The following is a 13878-nucleotide window of genomic DNA, read 5'->3' on the forward strand; positions in this document are numbered from 1 at the left end:
AGCACCATCACTGCATGTAGATGATTTATATGGAAGCCAGAGGCCTCCTGATTTGGGTTTGTGGCATTTGGAGTCTAGAAAGACCAAAGCTATGTGGAGGATAGAGGTGAGGACAAGCATGGTAAATGGTTTAAATAAATCACATGGCTTGATCCTCTCTCCCCATCAAGAGCAGCAAACACCCCTCATTTCAGTGAGGTGAAAATCTCTCCTTCAACTTCTGGTAGCCTCCTGTATCTTTGCCCTACAGTAAGTTCATCTTAAAGTCAATTTGGAAATTTTCTACTGAGACCTAAGTATTAAAATATAAACTCCTTAGCCTGAATTTTAAGGCCTCACAGGATCTGCACTCAGCCTACCTTTCCATAATTATTTGACATTGCTATGCTTCCATCATTCTACATTCCACCTAGATTCTATACTGGCTTCTCCCTGATCTCATGTAATTCAATGTACATAAATGGAATGATCTCCTTCTTTTTCCCTGACTGTTAAAATCCTTTCTTCAGAGCTTAGCTTACTTGCTATTTCCTTAGAGGTGGCTTCTTGATGATCCCATTTGCAAGTGTGTTTACCTCTTTAAAATTTCTTATGACATTTTTACTGGTATTCTCCTTTCCTCCAACCTACCATGCCTGATATTATCCTCAATTAAATACAAGCTCATTGAAATGAGAGATTATGTCAAATTTAATCATCATCTCCCCAGTGCTGAGCACAGAGACTTATACACAGCAGCTGCTTAATAAATATTTATTGAGTTGAATTTAATTTACTCTAAGATCCATCTCATTCCTTTCTACTTTGGCCTAATTTTAGGAAAGAATGTTTTCTTATCCAATACTCCAACCTCTCCTGATGTCTAATTTCTGTTCAATCATTGATCTCCTTATGCCCTTGCCAAAATACCACTCTCATCTACTTCTCATTATGCTACTTTTTTAAAGCTAGTCAGACTAGGATGTCCCTACTACCACCATGAACCCTAACCCCTATTCAGATAAGATAACTCCTTACCACACCTATCCCCATTAGGTATATACCTCTCTAAGCCCATTCTACTTTGCCCACTGAAGCCTTAACATCATTACTGATAAATTCCTTCCCAATCCTTGTTATTTTGTAATATATTTCCACATTAGTCACGTTGTAAAAGAAGAATCAGAACAAAGGGGAAAATCCAGGAAGAAAATAAAGGAGAGAAATAATATGCTTCAGTATGCATTCAGACACCATAGCTCTTGCTCTGGATATGGATAGCACTTTCCACCAAGAGGCTTTGGAAATTGTCTTATATCATTGCATTGCTGAGAAGATCTAAGTCTATCAAAGGTGGTTGTCATCACACAATGTTGCTGTTACTGTGTACAATGTTCTCCTTGTTCTGTTCGCTTGACTCAGCATCAGTTCATACATGTCTTTCCAGGTTTTTCTGAAATTTACCTGATGGAATCCTAATAAAGCTGCCCCCAGCCCCAATATTGTAACGTCCTTATAGGGTCCACTGGACAGCAGACATGTCCTGATTTAACCACACAATCTGGCTTTAACCACACCACAGGCTCCCAAACTCAACACAGCCACTGCTCCTAGCTAGCCAGTGCCCCCAGATTCAATTCACAAATTTTAACATGTGTATTCTTGTATTCAACCACAATTATATTGTCCATTTAGCCCAAGACAGGACCAAAATACCTAACTATTTGTCTTGAACAGACAAGACCACAATAGCTAGCCAATCAGAAATCAACACAGCTAGGATGCTTGACTACCAAACCATAGAAGGGACCCCTCGCCCATTACTTAATTTCTTAATGTATCCCTCCTGTCTTTTTAATACTCATGATTTCTGTTGGGTAATCAGCATCATTACACTATAAAATTGCCTGCCTTATATTACTAGGTTGCTGGTTCTTCTTGGAATTCAGCCTGCATCATGAGAGTTGTCGATCTCAATAAATGCCTGTACTTGGATTACAGGTGGTCTGACTTAATTCTTTGAGATGGTTCTGCCACAACACATATGAAACCACAACCCTGTTCATCATTTCTTATGGAACAATAGTATTCCATTGCATTCATTGTTCATAACTTGTTCAGCTAATCCCCAATTCATGGATATCCCCTCACTTTCCAATTCTTTGTCTCCACAAAAAGAGCTGCTATAAATATTTTCTGTACATTTGGGTCCTTTTCCTTTTTTATGATCTCTTTAGGATATAGCAAGTAGTGGTATTGCTGGATCAGAAGTATAAACAGTTTTAGAGCCCTTTGGGGATAGTTCCAAATTGCTCTCCAGAATGGTTGGATCAGTTCACAACTCCACTAACAATGTATGAGTGTTCCAATTTCCCCACATCTTCTCCAACTTTTATCATTTTCCTGTTTTGTCATGTAAACCAATCTGATAGGTGTGATATGGTACCTCAGAGTTGTTTTAATTTGCATTTCTCTAATCAGTTGTGCCAATTTTTTTAACCAAAACTCATTTCTCCTAAATATATCACTTCTTTGGCATCATTAATAACAGATTGGGCAAAAATACTGTGTCCTCTGAGAGGACCCTAGGTTCCATGTGTGCAAGGAAATGGAAGGTATGTGAGAGAAATAGGTCTCATATGAAGCAAAGTTTGTTAGCAATAAAATGTGATTCTTGATGGTACATGGCAAAGGGAGAGCCAAGCAAGATAAATACATGAAGAAGCAGGGGGGAGGTTAATGGGAATAAGTGAGGAAGGAATGATGGCATTAGAAAGGAGATTTTGCTTTGGCAGCTTTGAATTCTGGATACATTTTTACTTAATTAAGAGGTTTGCTAGCTACAGGAGAGTATATTTTCTAGTCATTCCCTCTAGCCAAAAGAAATGTACTCTGGGCCCCAATTGGATAATCAATTTTATTTTCTCCTTTGGGTGGAAGAGCTTAAAATTAAGGGATAAAACTCTGGATCTGGGCTGATCCAGTTGGTTGGTGGGAAATAAAGATGTCTAAATGTTTGAGTCATTTCTTTTATTCTTTTCTGGGAGGACAGTGGCCTAGAAGTCAGAGGTCTGATATCTGACCTACATTAGTTACAGGGTGATTAGTTTACATATACACCCTCATTAGCATGGATAACTCTGCCTGTAAGACCCAGGTGGAATATTCAATCAATTACTATTATTAAAGAGGGCAGGATCAACAGATGAAGAAGTTGGGTTTTTTGTTTGTTTTCAGAAGAGGTTTCAAAGAAAGGAAGTGCTACAAAGAGGGGAAACTAAAGGAGATACAACTGATAGGATAGATAGGATCAAGAAGTCAGTCTAAAGGGGACATATAATTTGCATGAGCATCAGTGTTGTAAAGAAGGGAGGAGAAGAAAGTGGAGATGACAAGTGTTATCCATGCCTTCCCTTCAATATACCAAGGATCCATGAAGAGACAGAAAACACACTACTTCTTTAGACAGCTCATTCCATTTTTAAACAGCCACAATGGTTAGGAAACTAATTCTTACAATTTGCTTTCCTATAATATCAGCAATGTGCTCCTAGATAGCATAGTGAATAGAATGCTGGGCCTGGATTCAGGAAGATTCCTCTTCCAGAATTCAAATCTGACCTCAGTGACTTAGTAGCTGTGTGACTCTGGGCAAGTCACTTAGCATTATCTGCCTCAATTTCCTCATCTGATCTATAGAAAGAAATGGCAAACCACTCCAGTATCTTTGCCAGGAAAAACCCAAATGGGGTCACAAAGCAACAGACAAAACTGTAAAATAATTGAACAAAATATTAATATACTGATCTTTTTTCTTCATTAAGAGAAGAATGGTTACAGAGAAACACAGAGAACCAATACTGCATAATACAAGTGCTAAGAGGATATGAAGAAGATGATCAATAATGTTACATGTCACACAGAGGTTAGAGAGTGTGAGGGTTATGAAGAGGCCTTTTAATTTATGAATTCTGTGATCACTTGTGATTTATTTGGTGGGACCAATTTCTACAATGTAAGTTTTCAGGAACCTGAATAATAAGTAGAATGTTAAAGAAGTGAAGACAGCAAGTAAAGAGACATTGCTATTTATGGAGATAGAAAGGTAGAAGAGTAAGGGACATTGAAAGTTTACTGGAGGGAGACGGAGCCAAGATGGAGTAACAGAGGGAGCTCCAGCTGAACTCTCCCAACATTCCCCTCCAAGCAACTTTAACAAAGTGCATCAAATTGAATTCTAGGGTGATATAGCTGACAATAGATCAGAAAAAGATATTTTTCCACTTCAAGACAACTTAAGAGTTCAAAAGGAAAGGCCTTTTCCACTGAGGTGGAGACTAGCACAGATCACAATATGGAATATTAGACAACCAGTCAGCAAAAGATTAGAGGGGACTCCCATGCAGAGACTGAGCACCAGACTGGGTGTGCTTGGTTGTGTTTGGCAACTCCATTGACCATTGTCCAGTTCCACGTCACAGTTCCAGGGTGGAGAGGAGTGCTTAGAGTCATGAGGGAAAAGTTCAAGGGCACAAAGGGAGCAGGGGCACTGTAGTAGCAGTTTATATTTGAAGACCTTTCCTACCCATTAATAGGCCATGTGACCTGCTTACATCACAGGAAGCCTGAGTCACATGTGGTGGGAGGAGCTTCCTGACACGAAAAGGAAGGTATGTCACAGGAAATACTGAGGGAGGGAGAGACAGAGAGAGAGAGAGAGAGAGAGAGAGAGAGAGAGAGAGAGAGAGAGCAGTTATGGCCGCTAATGGCCACCCTTGTGATTGTTAGGACTGAACAGGCTGACTTAGCTGTACTGTGAGTTTGTTTTTGACAAGACCCTAGCAGGGTGTCAGAGAGGTTTTGGAATGACAAGGCTCTAGGTTGTGGTATTTTGTATGGAATTCTCTGATAGACTGGATAAATGGCTTACGGGATGTGGATCTCTGGTGTCTGAATAAATTGTTTACTTCTTCTACCTTCTATGTGGATAGCTCATATACTTTGCAGTAAAGAACTACATAGGCATTTTGACAATTATCATCTACATTGTTATTATTGCCTTACTGACACAGGCACTAATTCCTGGTAGTAGGTTTAGCGCTAAGGAAGGAGTACTAGCGACTATAGCGGTGAGGGGTCAAGGAACTTCCCTCTGTAAGGACCAAAACACAGACTAGGAGAGCAGTGACTACACTTTTCCCTAGATCACCCACCTTGGAAGCACCAAAACTTAAAGAATCCCAGAACTATTCATGAAAACAGCATGGAAAAATAGCCTGACCACAACCTCCAGTCAGAGGTGAGGAGAACCCATCTCCAACTCAAATTTAAAAGTCAAGAAATAGGATAGAAAAATGAGCAAAAAAACAACAACAAAAACCCTATTATAAAGAGTTCCTATGTTGACAGGAACACTTAAGACACAAACTCAGAAGAAGTCAATGACATGAAAACATCTATAAACAACACCTCAAAGGAAAAATACAGATTGGACACAAACCTAATAAAAATTTCTGGAAGTAACAAAGAAAGAGATAAAAAAGATCAGAAAATTATTTTACAAATCAAATCAGTGAGACAGAAGAAAAATTGGGAAAATAAATGAAAGCAACACAAGAAAATTATGAAAAGAAAATTAATAGATTGTAAAAGAGGCACATAAAAACTCTGAAGAAAAAGAATTTTTGAAAAGGAGAATTGCCAGATGTAAAAAGAGGAATAAAAACTCACTGGGAAAAAATAATTCCTTCAAAACTAGAATTGGGCAAATGAAAGCTAACAATTCTATGAGACTTCAAGAAAAAATAAAAAATTCCAAAGAAGGAAAAAATAGAAGAAAATGGGAACTATTTCACCAGATAAACAACCAACCTAGAAAAGAGATTGAGGAGAGATAATCTAAGCATTGCTGGGCTAACCAAAATCCTTTATCAAAGAAAGAGTATAAATGACATTTTTCAAGCAACTATAAAGGAAAGCTGCCATGATATCCTTGGAGCCAGAGGGTAAAATAGAAATTGAAACAATTCCCTGATGACCACTTGACAGAGATTCCAAAATGAAAACTCCCAGTAATATTATAACCAAATTACAGATCTCTCAGAACAAGGAAAAAATATTTCAGGCATCCAGAAAAAAAAAAACACTCAACTACTATGGAGCCACAGCCAGGCTCACAAAAGATTTAGCAGTTACCATAATAAAGGAGCAGAAGGCAAAGGAGCTGGGATTATAAGCAAGAATATCATGCCCAACAAAATTGAGTATAATCCTTCAAGTGAATAAAAAGTCAATATTCAATAAAATAGAGAAATTTCAAGCATTCTAGATGAAAAGACCAGAGGTGAATAGAAATTTTGACATTCAAACACAAGACTCAAAAAAGCAAGGTAAACTTGAGTGGGGAATCACAAGGAACTTAATAAGATTAAAATGCTTACATTCCCGAATGAGATGAGACTTCAGAACTTCATGATTATTGAGGCAGTTAGAAGGACTTTACATATACAGAGGACATGGGTGTGAGCTGACTGTGTTGGGATGATTTCAAGAAAAGAATGGAATGATGAGAAACAAAGACACACTGGAAGAAAAGGGAAGGAAGAAGAGAAATGGGTAAATTTTTCCCACATAAAAGAGGCATACAAGGAAGAGTATTTACAGTAGAGAGATAAATAGGCTGAAGTGGGCAATGTTTGAACTTCACTCTCATTGGAACTGGTTCAAAGAGAGAACAATATGTATAAATATAGATATACACAAACTTACTCAGTTACATATGTATATATAGATATAGATATAGATATACACTCAGTTGGGTATAGAAACCTATCACACTGAACAGGGAAGTAAAAGGTAATGGGGTCTAAGATAGAGTGGGGGAAGGCAATAAGAACAGATTAAGGGAAGTAATGGTCAGAAGCAAAACAGAGTTTTGAGGAGAGACAGAATAAATGAGAGAGAGAGACAGAGAGAGGGAGGAGAGAGGGGGGAGGGGGGAGGAGAGAGAACATCTAAATTCTTAAAGGAAAAGTTAAATTAGTTAATAGATGAAATAGAAAGCAAAACTATAGTTCTGGGGGATCTCAATTTTCCCCTTTCAGAACTAGATAAATCTAACAGTAAAATAAAGAAGAAAGAATTTAAGGAGATGAATAGAATTTTAGAAAAGTTAGAGATGATAGGGTTCTGAAGAAAATAAAATGGGAACAGAAAGGAGTATGCCTTTTTCTCAGCTATATATGACATCTTAATAAAAAATTTACCATGTGTTAGGGCATGAAATCCTCAAAAACAAACAAAAATGAACAAAAATATAAAATGCATTCTTTTGGTACCATAATAAGATGAAACTTGCATTCAATGAAGTACCTCAGAAGCAAAGATTAAAAATGTATTCAGTCATTTATTCATTCATTCTAATTCTAATTCACCCCCAGAGAGAGAACTGATAAACTCATTAATTCACTCTAATTCTAATTCTATGAAACAATCAATAATTTCATTAAATATGAAACAAGGAGATAACATACCAAAATTTGTGAGATGCAGCCAAAACAATGCTTAGTGGTTAAATATGTGCATGTATGTATGGATATATGTATGTATGTATGGGGGGATGTTAGTATGGGTGTGGGTGGTTGTGAGTTTCGGTGTGAATGCTTACATAAATAAAAAAGAGAAAGAACAGATCAGCCAATTAGCCATACAATTTAAAAAACTAAAGAAAGAATGAAATAAAAATTCACAACTAAACATTAAAAAAGTTTAGAAATCAAAGGAAAGGTTAACAAAATTTAAAATAAAAAGACCTTCAAAGTAATAAATAAAACTAGCAAATATTTTTATGGGGAAAATAGAGGAGCACTTTGGTTAATTTGAATTTTTGCAAAAGAAAAGAAAAAATTATCAATATCAAAAGTGAAAAGGGTTAATGCACTACCAAGGGAGATGAAATTAAAGCAATAATTAGTAGTAATTTTGTCCAGTTATATACCTAAAAATCTAACAAACTAAATGAAATAGGTGAGTATTTATAAAAATATGAATTGTAAAGATTAACAGAAGAAATCAAATACAGAAATTATTCCATATTAGAAAAAGTAATAGAACAAGCTATAAATGAATTTCCTAAGAAAAAGATTCCCTAGAGCTAGATGTATTTACAAGTGATTTCTACCAAACAACTAAAGAACAATTAATTACAACACTATATAAACGATTGGGGTGGGGGGGTGTGGGCAGAATAGGTAAACTAGGAGTCCTACCAAATTCTTACAATAACATAAACATGGCTTTCATACCTAAAGCTGGGGAAGCAACATAAAAGAAAGAAGACTATAGATCAATTTCTCTAATAAAGATTGATGCAAAAAAAATTTAAATAGCAAGGAAATTACAACAATACATCACAAAGATCATAAAATATCACAAGGGGGAACTTATATTAGAAATGGAGGGCTGGTTCAGTATGAGGAAAACTCTAGGCATAACTGACCATATCAAAAACAGAAGCAAAAACTCTTACGTGATTAATAGATGGAGGAAAAGGCTTTTGACAAAATACAACACCCATTTCTGTAAAAACCCTAGAAAGTATATGAATAATTGGAGCTTTTCTTAATATGATAAGCAGCATCTATCTAAAATAAGGAGCAAGCATCAGTGGTAATGGGGATTAATAAATGCCTTCCCAATGAGATCAGAGGTGAAGAAAGGATATGCATTATAACAATTAGTATTTAATATTGTACTAGGAATGACAGCTATAGCAACAAGACAAGAAAAAAAAAGAATAAGAATTGGCAATGAGGAAACTATTACTCTTTGCAGATGATAGGATAATGTATTTAGAGAACCCTAGAGAATAAACTCAAAAAACTAATTGAAGCATTAACAACTTTAAGAAGTATCGGGATACAAAAAACCCACATAAATTATAAGATTTCTATATATTATCAAGAAAATCAAACAGAAAGAGATGAAAAATAAGTTTCATTTAAATTAACAGCAAACAAGGAGGCAGAGCCAAGATGGAGGGGTGAAAGCAGGGACTTAGAGTAGAACATATTATGCTTCAGCTAAAGCAAAAAAAGCAGGGGTAGCAATCCTAATCTCAGACAAAGCAAAAGCAAAGATAGATCTAATTAAAGGAGATAAGGAAGAAAACTATGTCCTGCTAAAAAGCACTATCAACAAAGAAGCAATGCCATTACTTAACATATTTGCACCAAGTGGTATAGCATACAAATTCTTAGAGGAGAAGTTAAGGCAGTTACAGGGAGAAATAGACAGCAAAACCATATTAGTGGGGGACATCAACCTCCCCTCTCTGAACTTGATAAATCTAACCTCAAAATGTACAAGGAAGAAGTTAAGGAGGTGAATAGAATTTTAGAAAAGGTAGGTATGATAGACCTCTGGAGAAACTGAATAGGGATAGAAAGGAATATACCTTTTTCTCAGTGGTACATGGGACATACTCAAAAATTGACCATGTACTAGGGAATAAAAACCTCTCTATCCAGTGCAGAAAGGCAGAAATAGTCAATGCATCCTTTTCAAATAATGATGCAAAAAAAATTATTTGTAATAAAGGACCACAGAAAGATAAACTAAAAATTAATTGAAAACTACATAATCTAATCCTGAAGAATGAATGGGTCAAATAACACATCATAGAAACAATTAATAACTTCATTCAAGAGAATGAAAATAATGAGACAACATACCTAAACTTATGGGATGCAGCAAAAGCAGTTCTGAAGGGAAGTTTTATATCTCTAAATGTTTACATGAATAAAATAGAAAAAAAGCAGATCAATGAATTGGGCATGCAACTGAAAAAGCTGGAAAAAGAACAAATTAAAATCCCCAATTAAATACCAAATTAGAAATACTGAAAATCAAATGAGAGATTAGTAAAACTGAAAACAAGAAAACTATTGAGCTAATAAATAAAACTAAGAGTTGGTTTTATGAAAAAAAAACTATAAAGTGGATAAACCTTTGGTCAATCTGATTTTAAAAAAAAAAGAAAGAAGAAAACCAAATTACCAGTATCAAAAATGAAAAGGGCAAATTCACCTCCAATAAAGTGAAAATTAAAACAATAATTAGGAATTACTTTGCCCAATTGTATGCCCATAAATTTGACAACCTGAGGGAAATGGACGAATATTTACAAAAATATAAATTGCACAGGTTAACAGAAGAGGAAATAAAATACTTAAATAACCCCATCTCAGAAAAAGAAATTGAGCAAATATAAATTAATTAATTAATTATGTAATAAATAAATAAATGAAAGAAATTGACCAAGCCATCAATAAACTCCCTAGGAAAAAATCTCCAGAGCCAGGTGGTTTTACATGTGAATTTTATCAAACATTTAAAGAACAATTAATTCCCATACTTATAGACTCTTTGGGAAAATAAATGAAGAAAGAATCCTTCCAATTTTTTTTGATGACACAAATATGGTACTAATACCTAAACTAGGAAGAGTAGAAACAGAGAAAGAAAATTATACACCAATTTCTCTAATGAATATTGATGCAAAAATTTTAAATAAAATATCAGCAAAAGATTACATCAACTTATCATGAGAATAATATATTTTGACCAGGTAGGATTTATTCCAGGAATGCAAGACTGTTTCAATAACAGGAAAACAATCAGCATAATTGATCATATCAATTACAAAACTAGCAGAAACCATATGATCATCTCAATAGATGCAGAAATATCTTTTGACGAAATGCAACATTTATTCCCATTAAAAACACTAGAAAGCATAGGAATAAATGGAGTCTTCCTTAAAATGTTAAGTATCATCTCCCTAACACCACCAGTGAGCATTACACATAATGGAGATAAGCCAGAAGCATTTCCAATAAGATCAGGGGTGAAACAAGCATGTCCATTATCACCACTGTTATTCAATATGGTACTAGAAAGTTTAGCTTTAGCCATAAGAGAAGAAAAAGAAATTAAAGGAATAAGAATAGGCAAAGAAGAAACAAGGCTATCAACTCTTTGCAGATGATATGATGGTACTTAGAGAATCCCAGAGAATCAAGTAAAAAACTACTTGAAATAAAAATCTTTAGCAAAGTTGCAGGATACAAAATAAACCCACATAAATTACCAGCATTTCTATATATTACTAGCAAAGCCCAATAGCAGGAGATTGAAAGAGAAGTTCCACATAAAGTTACTATAGATATTATAAAATACTTGGGAATGTTCCTGCCAAAACAAACCCGGGAACTAAATGAACACAATTAAAAAACACTTCCCACCCAAAGATAGATCTAAATAAACAGAAGAACATCCATTGCTCATGGTTAGGCCAAGCTAATTTAATAAAAATGATAATTTTATGTAAATTAATTTACTTATTCAATGCCATACCAATCAAAGTACCAAAAAATTATTTTACAGAGCTGGATAAAATAATAACAAAATTCAGCTGAAAGAACAAAAGGTCCAGAATATCAAAGGAATTAATGAAAAGAAATGCTGGGGAAGGTGGCTTAGCCATACCAGATAATAAACTGTACTATAAAGCAGCAATCATTAAAACTACTTGGTACTGGCTAAGAAACAGAGTGGCAGATCAGTGGACCAAGTTAGGTACACAAGACACAGTAGTAAACAACTATAACAATCTACTCTTTTATAAACCCAAAGAATCCAGCTTCTGGGATAAGAACTCACTATTTGACAAAAACTACTGGGAAAATTGAAAAATAGTATGGCAGAAATGGGGCACAGACCAATATCTTACACCAAATACCAAAATAAAATCAAAATGGTTCATGATTTAGGAATAAAGACTGATACTATAAGCAATTTGGGAGAGCAAGGAATAGTTTACCTGTCAGATTTGCAGGAAAGGGAAGAATTTATGACCCAACAAGAGATAGAGAGCATTGCAAAATGTAAAAATGGATAATTTTGATTATGTTAAATTGAAAAATTTTTTGTACAAAATTGCCAATGCAACAAAGATTAGGAGGGAAGCACAAAATTTGGGAAAGAATCTTTACAGCCAGTGTCTCTGATAAAGGCCTCATATCTAAAATATACAGGGGCTGAGCCAAATTTATATGAATGCAAGTCATACCCCAATTGAGAAATGGTCAAAAGATATGAACAGGCAGTTTTCAGAGGAAGAAATTAAAGATATCTATAGCCATATGAAAAAAAATGCTCTATTTAGAGCACTATTGATTAGAGAAATGCAAATCAAAACTTTAGGTACCATATCTCTCCTGTCAGACTGGCTAACATGACAAAACAGGAAAATGACAAATGATGGAGGGGGTGTGGAAAAAGTGGAACACTGTTACATTGTTGGTGGAGTTGTGAAATGATCCAGCCATTCTGAAGAGCAATTTGGAACTATGCCCAAAGGACTATGAAAACGTCCATACTCTTTGACCCAGCAATACCACTTCTAGGGCTGTTTCCCAAAGAAATCACACAGTGGGAAAGGGACCTGCATGTACAGAAATATTTATAGCAGCTCTTTTGTGGTAGCAAAGAATTGGAAATCAAGGGGATGTCCATTAGTTGTGGGAATGGCTAAACAAGTTGTGGTATATGAATATTATGGAATATTCTTATGCTATAAGAAATGGGTGAGATACAGACTTCATAATAACCTGGAAAGACTTATATGAACGATGCCAAGTGAGGGGAACAGAACCAGGAGAACATTATACACAACCATAGACATATTGCTTCTGTGATGACTAACTTTGACAGATTGACTCTGCTTAGCAATACAAGGTTCAAAGACAGCTACAAAGGACTCAGGATGGAAAGAGCTATCTACATCCACATAAAGAATTACTAAATCTGAATGCAGATGGAGGCAAACTATTTTCTCTCTTTTTTTCTCTTCTTTTTGGTTTTGTTTCTTCTTTCTCATGATTCATGCCATTGGTCATAATTCTTCTTTCCAACTTGACTATTTTGTAAATAAGTTTAATGAGAAGGTATACGTAAAACATATATCGGATTCCATGCCGTCTTGGGGGAGAAGGAGAGGAAGAAAATTTGGAACTCAAAAACTTGTGGAACTGAGTGTTGTAAATTAAAATTAAAAAATTACATATTTTTTTAAAAAGATGAAATTTGATAAGGATAAGTGTAAATTACAATATTTACTTCAAAAACTCACCTGATAAACTACAAGAAGGATTGTACCACCCTATCTATGAAAAATGCCTGGATGCTATAGCGTGTCTGAGTACCAATAAATAGTGAGATGTTGCAATAAGAAAAGTTCGTGTGCCCTTTACATTGCCTTAACAGGAGTAAGGCCAAGAAAGAACAGTTTTGTGGCCCTCTATTGTCTGCACTTTGAAATACTGAGCTGGAGTATTATGTTCAATTTGGGATAGCACATTTATAGTATAAAGAGATATTAACAAGCTATAGGATGTCCAGGGGAAGGTGAGTACAGTGGTCAATGTTAAAAGAAACAGGATGTTTATCTTCAAATATTTGAAGGTCTATTCTGTGGAAGAGGACTTTAAACTTTTTGCTTCTTGGCCCCAAGAAACAATTCTAGGAAAGAAATTATAGGGAGAAACTTTCTGATCAACACAGGGAAAATAGTCCTGACACACCTACTAAAAACTACAATAAGTTGTTTCTGAGATTGCAACTCCCTATTGGAGAAATTCTAATAGAATTGATAACTACTTGGTGAAGATATTATAATTTTGATTTATGAACTGTGTAGGGGTTGGAATAGTTGGAAGAATCCCTTACAACTCTGGAATTCTAAACCTTTAAGTTATGTTACTTATTATGTAATCTATGGTCCAGAATGGAGGTCCTGAGTTTATATAGCTGGATTCAAATTGGGGATTTCTCCCCTTT

This window comes from Trichosurus vulpecula, chromosome 2 (assembly GCF_011100635.1).
Source record: "Trichosurus vulpecula isolate mTriVul1 chromosome 2, mTriVul1.pri, whole genome shotgun sequence".
NCBI lineage: Eukaryota > Metazoa > Chordata > Mammalia > Diprotodontia > Phalangeridae > Trichosurus > Trichosurus vulpecula.